Genomic DNA, 8,360 nt, shown 5'->3' with positions numbered 1-8,360 from the left:
ATGAATGTAAATGACCTCTGGTGTAAGGTTTATTGTAACGATAATTGAGATGTGGATTTTTAATAATAACCTCCTGGATTTTCCACTTGATTTCCTGATTTACTTTATATTTCCAGGAACACACACAAAGGTCTGAGCTTACCCTCTGTCAGGCAGTTTATGTAAAGTCTGGTTGTGACCTCCACTGCTTCTTCAGGCCATGGGCTCTTAAACTGTTAGATGTATCCAAGCTTCTGGGTTTTTGAAGGGCCTCAGGGATTCAGGCAGTGGGCACTGGCTCCCACTGACTGGGTGTGAGATGTGGATGGCTGAAGCCCTTTGGTCACTGTGGGCATTTTACTCTGCACCTCAGCATGGGCAGACAAAGCTCAGACCCCAGCCCGGTGGCAGGAGAGCATCCAAATAATGACATAAGATGGTGAGGAAGGAGCTCAGTATTGAAAGCCAGGCAACTTATTACATCCCGAACAGCTTGGTAAAGAAAATATGTTGTGCAAATTGTTGGAGGAATTTAAATAAGGAAAATGTGCTCTCTGGAGCTAAACTTTGGTCCAGGAGGTGACTTTAAAGGCAAGAGAGGGAGATCAGCTCCCACCCACTGGTCCAGTCTGAGCACCCCCCCACACAGACAACTCAAGTGAAGACTTGTCCTGGTTATTCAGGAAGCTAAGCAGTCAGCAGAATCCTGTCTTGCTTAAAGATTAGTCTGTTAATGTAGAACACTGTGTTCTTACATTATTTTTAATAGAGAAGCGTACACAAATAATTAATAAATGTTAACATGTCTCTGGGGCTTTCCCTTTTTTGCGTGTTTATTTTTGTGTTGTAAATGACATCCATTTTTCTCAACTCACAATAAATTGGCGGATGAGGAAAAGAGTCCAAAAGAAGAGCCATAATCCTCAAGGGGAAGAACAAGCTGTTGTTCCAATCAAGATGTATCCTGACAAATCAAGTTGGTGAAACCCATTAATTAGCACTTTTGGAAACAGTTGCAAAGTTAATTATTCTTCTTTCAGATGAAAGAAAGCTAATTTCTGGCATTTGCTTTGACAGTGACATGCGCTAACATTTTTAGAGTTGACATCCCTCAAGATAAATGATACTCTGAAGTGTGCATGCAAACATTTTGACTGGGAGCTGCTGTGGTGAGCTGACGGCACTGGCACCTCTTACTGCAAATATTTTGCATCTGCTGGGATCGTGATCAAAGTTTAGAGGCTAAGGAGGGAGGGAAAACTTCATTTCCAGCTTCAGGGAAGGTCTGGGTGACTCTGGCTTCAGGCAAAAGACAGAAGCATTGCACAGGCTATTATTTTAGCTAGATAACCTCAATAGGGAATGAAAAGTTTTCCAGGTAACTGCACTGGTGAAAAAGAAATCAATTTCTATGTTATTTGAATTGCTCTGCTCAATAATCATCTTTTGTTCATGTGTTGGTAGCAGCAGATGAAACAGATCTCCAAAAGGAAGTTCTCTCTTGATACGACCAGGTGTTGGATGGTGTCAGTTCATGCTTATTTGGAAAGGCAAGATTTGGGATGTGGAAGCTTGACAACACTCTTATGCCAACCCCCAGCGTCATTTGGGATTTAGTCCCAACAGCCGGTTCACAAATTAGGAAGCTGCCTTGGTCACACCTTACTGGCACAAGGACAGAGAGGGGAAGTGGTTACCTATAAGCATAAGTTGTTTAGGCCTCTGTTTAGGAATGCATATTGATTTAGGATTGTACCAGAACACACACTTCAAATCCCACTCCAATAAAATTAAAGTGCATGCCCAAATCCTGGCTCATAAATGTGTCTGGTAAATTACTCCTCTTGCAATTTTAAGGTGCTACATGTCCTCCTCTTTTCACTCCAGTCCTTACATCACTGGCATGACCTCGCAATTGATCTGGGTTGAGTTGTAGGGCCCTGGAACTGTTTTTTCAGTTTCAGCCCTTGCCTCTTGAAGTCTAAGGGGGCAGTGTGAGACTGGGGATGAAAGCACCCCTAAAATGCAGAAATCAATTACGAAGGAGAGGCAGTGCTGGGAGAATGCACCAGAGGGGAACATGCTGAAGCAGAATGGTTATTTGGATGATCCCGAGGTGACAAGCAGGAGAGCTAAATAACGAGTCCAAGAAGGCCAAGTCTTCCTGGTAAGTGGAAGACTTCTTCCTGGAAAACCTAATTGGTCTGTCTGCCTTCTGGAGGAGGACATCTCCTCATGCAGGGGGAAGCTGGCCTGAACTGTGGAAGCAAAGGGGACAGGTTAGGAAACATGGGGAAGCCCCACCTGCACTGCTGGGCACAGATAAAATCCCAGAAAAACAAGAGTGCTCTTCAGCCAAACATCTGAGGGCTACACATTTTTGTTCTGGGCTCCTCCACTGTGAAAACGGGCTGTTTTAGAAACCTGCAGCTTGTTTGGTAAGATCCCCCAGAAATAACGATTGCAGGCAGGTACGTGAGGAAAGGACATCATTGGTAGAAAAAAAGTATTTCATTTGTGTTTCAATCAGCACCTGGAGGGAAAAATTGATCCAGGAAGGTGATGTAAAGGTCTGCTTAGTTGGTACACGATTCACACGCAGCAGGGTGATGGAGAATGTGAAAACACTGGGTTCAGAGGGCTCAATCCAACGTGGGAGGCAAACAACACCTTTTCCCTCAGGGGAGCCAAAAAAATGACATGTGCAAGCATGCAAGTCCTTGCAGACAGACTTGCCGCCCTGAGATAGCTCGGTAAGTACAAGACACAAGAAAAGAGAACATCTATATGTACAGAAGAATTGCTTCAAGCGGTTCTGCATGTTGCAAGGAGCAGGGAGGTGGCAGTCCTGAGCTGAGCCTGGGCTCCCTGGCAGAGCGTGGCTGCGCTCCTTTTTGCATATTCCTCGGTCGTACATAACACTTATTGCTTCACAAATTGCAGGGATTATTTTCTCTTAACTGCTAATGGTTTTAGAGACTGTAATTGGGGGTAGTGCTTGGTAATTTAGTGCCAGAGGGGAACGTACCTGTGCAGGAGATGAACTTCTTTTCTGTCTATGTGCTCAGGCAAACGCAGTTACAGGAGGAATATGGCAAAGACACCGTTCATTTACCAGCTCCTCGCTTTTCTGTGCTGTATTGAAAAGTTTAACAGGTTTGGAGTGTTTTCTAGTCAATGTAATTAAGAAAAGATTTTTTTATCAATCAATAAATCACCCATATTTCATCTTTTTGTAGTGTTTGTGATAATACCTAGTGCTTGTTTCCAACTGCAGTGGGAAGAATTCACTGCATTTAGTACAGCAAAGTGAAGGAATAAAACAATTTAGTTACTATTACATGTGCTGTGTTGAATTACACCCTGAAATTACTGCTTTCAAGCCCACTGTCTGATATTTTGCCCCCTTTATTTATGCATGATTTTAATCAGGACATTTATCAGCCCTAGTTTAATGTATTAGGGTTTGATTTATTTAGCAATGCATACATTTATTTACATTTTAGCTTCCAAGTGAGTCATTCTTCTGACTTTGCAGTCAAAGGTTAAACAGTTCGATCCATCCTGGGGCAGACACAAAATGTGGAATAAACAACTACAGAGAAAATGCACACTACCAAAAAGCAGGATTAACTCTAAATTTACACCCCTAACAGGCAACACTCGTTCAGCATCACAAAACCAGTCTGCACAGCAACAGAAATTTTGTTTCCTCTGATAAGCAAATTACTTACTGTAATTCATGTGGTGTGATGAGAAAAGAAAATACCCCATGAGAGGTAGGGGTCGAACATCCAAGTGTGCTGAGGGGAAGCTTGTCTTGTTACCTGCTGTCCCCAGATCTCAGCTTGGTGACAACCTGGCTCCTGCAGCTTTTGGCAGGAGGCTCGGGGAGGTGGATGGGTGCTGCCCAGAAGAGGAGTGGGGAACAAACCTGCAGGTTTGATTGAGCAGCACAGGCAGGATGGGAGAACGGGTCTCCTAGGCTCCCCTTTGCCTGGTGCTACTCACTGATGGGGACAGGCAGTGCTGTCAACGCTTGCTGGGTGCTTTGGGATCCCTGAGCAAGGTGCTATGAGGCTTGTGCTAAATAGTCTTCTTCACACTTGGCTGTGGGAGCAAGCAAAATCATGTTCTGCAGTTCTAGAAATAAACCACGATATTTTGTTATTCTGGAGCATATTTTATACTTTATATATACATGTATTTCTTAATATAGTTCCAGTAATTAAATGATTAGCTAATATATAGGATATATATCTTTTTTTTTTTTTTTTTTTAAACTGTCTCTAATTTATTTGCTTCCTAATTAACAGAGGTAAAGTGTTGCATACTTTATTAATGCAGATGGTTACTTATTTCTACTTGTATAATAAAGCCATGTCCTGGCCCTGGTCAGGATCCTGCTGTGCTGGATAAAGGTAAAGCAAAGAGAGACAGAGTCTAGCTTGACCTCCCGTGCGCAGCAGTCAATGCCCTGGTCAAATCACCTTATTGCAGCGTGCATTCTGTCACTGGGCAGAGCCTGTCCATATTGCCTACATGGTGACAGCAAACCGTCTTCTCCCCTGTTCTTTGGGGATGTCCAAACAAGCCTACACCCACCAGGGAAGTGACAGCTGCTTGGGGAAAATCCCAACTGTGCAAAATTGTGCCAGGAGTCTGTGGGAGGAGGCGACCGCACACACAGTGCTGGTGCAGGAACCCCACAACTGTGTCAGTAGGGTCTGGGCTCACCAGACACAATGGATGCACAAAGGTGTAAATCAGGAATAATTTCACCAGTACTAGGGGGAAGTCAGTATCGGGAACACCATCAGAACCAACCTGCTGTATGACAGGCGTCCCTTTGCTTCCTTCTTCCATTAAAAGATGCTTTTGTATCACATTGCTACTCCCTTCACAAGGGAAAGAAGAAAAGGCCTCCCTGATTTTCTTGAAGGGACTCAGAGATAAAGACTGATTACATTTCACAGTAATTGGACCTTCATATCTATAATTGCATTGATTTCTCCTAAGTTTCAGGCATCGACTACAGTGAGCGAGAGCATTGCAGCAGCGTACGGCTGCCAAGAATCCTTCTGCACCAGGGAGGTGTCAGGCTGGGAGCCTCACTGTAGTTTGGTAACCGGCATTGCAAATTGCTTTATGAACAGTTTAATGCATTTAAGAGGGCAGTAATTTCAGGTCCTACCATGCAATTTGTTGCAGTGATGCAGAAGCGTACCTAAAAACTTCCAGGGTGAAAGGAGGCAGGAGAAGGAGGGAGGAGGAGAAGGGAAAGTGAAGAAAGGGAGGCATTGCAAGGGGGAGAAAAACCTAATTGTTTTAATCATGCTTGATATTGCACTGTGAAATTATAATTAACTTAAGAAGTCAGTCAAAAGCAGTTAATAACTGGGGAGCAACTTGGCTGATCTGAAGTGGTATGCGGAGGGGACAGGAGATGACGGCAGCAGAGCTGCAGGGCTGGAACCAGGTGAGCTGAAGTGGTGCAAAGGCAGGAGCTTTGAGGGTCTATAGGAGGAAGGATCACACACGCCTTTATCAGGAGTGTGTTGTTCCTGCTTCACTTCTGATGGTGGATGGAGAAGCACTTCCAAAGGAGGGTCATCATCAATCTTCTCAGTAACATCCCTTTTTTAGCTCACCTGAGGGCAAATCTTTTCAAGTGATGTTCTTGCTGTCAGAATATGTGAAGTCATTACAATAAGAGTGTGAATCCTGGTATTTGCTTATTTTCCTAAAATCTCTGAGAGTATGTATGAAACTGTGAGCAGGGCACGAGTTATACAGCCTTCATTGCCCATGTTCTGTGCGTGTATGGGTATGGCAAGGGTTAAGGAGCAAATCACCTGGGATGATGACAGTGTCCCAATGATATGGATATCCCAAAATACATACACGGGGTGGACAGTGCTGAGTCCTAGTGGAGGCCAAGGGTGATAAGGGTGGTGGCACTGTAACTAGCTCCGCAGCAGAAATATTTGTCACGGAGAGGATGCACATAGGACAGCTGAGTGCATACCACATTTTGGTGTCACAGAGTGGCGTTTATGTTCACAGTCCAGAGAATATACAGGGAGTGCTGGGTGATGGCAAGATATTGGTCTGTATAGAAAACCTGAGGGGGAGGAATTAGAGCAGAGTGGGAACAGGTCTGAAATCTCTCCTCAGGAACCACGTGTGGAACAAAGGCCTACAGGCACCAGTGCAGCACAGCTGGGCCAGCTGCACTGCCTGCCGTCATCCCCGGCCTTACAGCGAGGAGGAGAGGAGCTGGTGGCCATCACAGGAGTAAATACAGCACCAGCACATGTGTGGGTGCTCGGGGTGGGTGTTTGGGTCAGATTTGCTCACTCTGGGCTTTGCTGCCTCTCCCAGAGCCATGGCCCCGAGACAGCTGCAGGGCGGCTGTGCTAGGCAGAGCTGTGTCAGTGCTTCCGAGCAGTGCTGCCATGCACCCTAAGCCCGACTTTCCTGGTAGTCCCAAAGCCAAGAATAATCCATTTGTTCACAATTGCTCTGGAAGCCATGGAGAAAAGGTGGGGAAGGGTCTTGGACAGTATAAAGAGCTGGGCATAGTGTCCTTCCCTGGGACACTTCCAGCGTGCTTTGGCCTTGGTGCTGCACATCTACTGGAAACGAACTGTGCTGGATTGTTTTCTGTTATGCATTCATTACTACCATTGGAAAATGTTACACAAATAATTAATCTATTAACTAGGAACTTGCAGACAGGTGGAAACTTCCTTAGAAGATATCTGTCTGTCCAACTCCCCATCCTACAGCTGCTTTGGTGAGGGACTACTGGAGGAGAACCAAAATGAAATAAAAAGCCCTAAAAATATTAAAGGGTTTCTTCCTCACCCCGTATTTTTTATTTTATTTCTCATCAGTATTTCTGTGACAACTCAGCCCCAGCAGCCCCAGGGGACAGGGCAGGGAGCCGAGAAGGAGTGGAAGTGCCCTTTGACTAAGTGGGCATTAAATGTTGGCTAACAACCGAGAGACGCCGTGTGACTGGAGAGAGGGGGCAAGTTAAAAAGAAAGAAAGAAGAGCTTTTCAATATGAGCATTCATGTAGTTTTGACAGCAGCAATTTATCACGGCTATGAAAGGCGGCTCTGCCTCCACCGCTGAAAGACAGCCTGGTTAAACTTTTACCTGCCCCTCTCAAAGGGTGGGGAGGGATGGCTCCCTGCTCCGGTGATGCATCTTTCCGCAGGGCCTGGGGGAGGGCAGGGTGGCGGTTCCCAAACAGCTTGTGCCCATCTGTTCTGCACAGAAAGGAACCCTGACAAGGAGGGGGAGGAAGCGTGCGAGCGAGCTCGGGCAGCTCGTCCCGTGGTGATGGGGTTTGGGGTTGGGATGGGAGCAAGGATGTGAGCTGCAACCCCTGGGGTGCTGCAGGGTAGCATTGAAAATTTCGCTACTCCCTTCAGCTACTCCAGAAAGAAGAAGCATTGAGGAGAGATGCTCCCAGCCAGCGAGGTGACCTGATATTTTGGGTTGTGCATGATCAGGTAGGTGGTGGTGGAAGCAGGGAGCACAGCAGTGGGGCTTGTGTGCAGGAGGAAGCACAGCCCCGTGTGTGAGAGGTCCTGTTGGCATCCCTAGAAATTGTTGGGAAGAAAGAGAAGGGATTGTGTTGCAGAAACAAACAAACAAATCCAAAACACAGCAAAAATACCCAAACTGTATTCAGCTGAGCTATTCTTTTGCGAGGTTAAGCATTCTTTCTGTCTCAGATCACAGCAGGTGGGAGCTTGGGTTGGGGCTCCTGTCCTGCTCTGCTTTTTAGTATATTCAAGTAGATTGAAGATTTCCTGAAAAAAAAAAATTCTACTGAAAATAATGGTCTGTATAAATCAAAATATTCCACTGCACAGAATGCATTCCTTTTAAATTTTCAATGTCAAAAACTTCCATAGCCGATGTTCTTCCAATAACCATCTGGTATTAAGCTACATGGTACTGTATTTTCAACATTTTACATGTTGTATGCTAAACATTATACGATTTCAATGGCTATATTTTATATTGTGTAAAAGCAAGCAAACAATACTAAACTTCAAATATGTGTCAAAATTAAACTTTATTTTACCCTTTAGAAACTTCAGAGCTTTTCATGTTACCCTCTCCTTCAAGGAAGACAGAATGGCATTTTGAAATCTCAGACGTGTAGCCACATCTGACTCCTGGCCTGCCTCCTTCCCATGGATGTGGTTCGGTGATATCTGTCAGCACCTGCCCCTATTCCAGCATGAGCGGGACAATTGGTATTGTTAAGGAGAGGAATGTGTAAAGCATTTCCCACGTTGCAGGATGAAATCCAGCAGTGCTGTTTCACCAGAATAAAACCCCAGCCAACTCCTGTT

The sequence above is a fragment of the Anas acuta genome, chromosome 16, assembly GCF_963932015.1.
Source record: "Anas acuta chromosome 16, bAnaAcu1.1, whole genome shotgun sequence".
Lineage (NCBI taxonomy): Eukaryota > Metazoa > Chordata > Aves > Anseriformes > Anatidae > Anas > Anas acuta.
Note: the sequence above shows the minus strand (reverse complement) of the source record.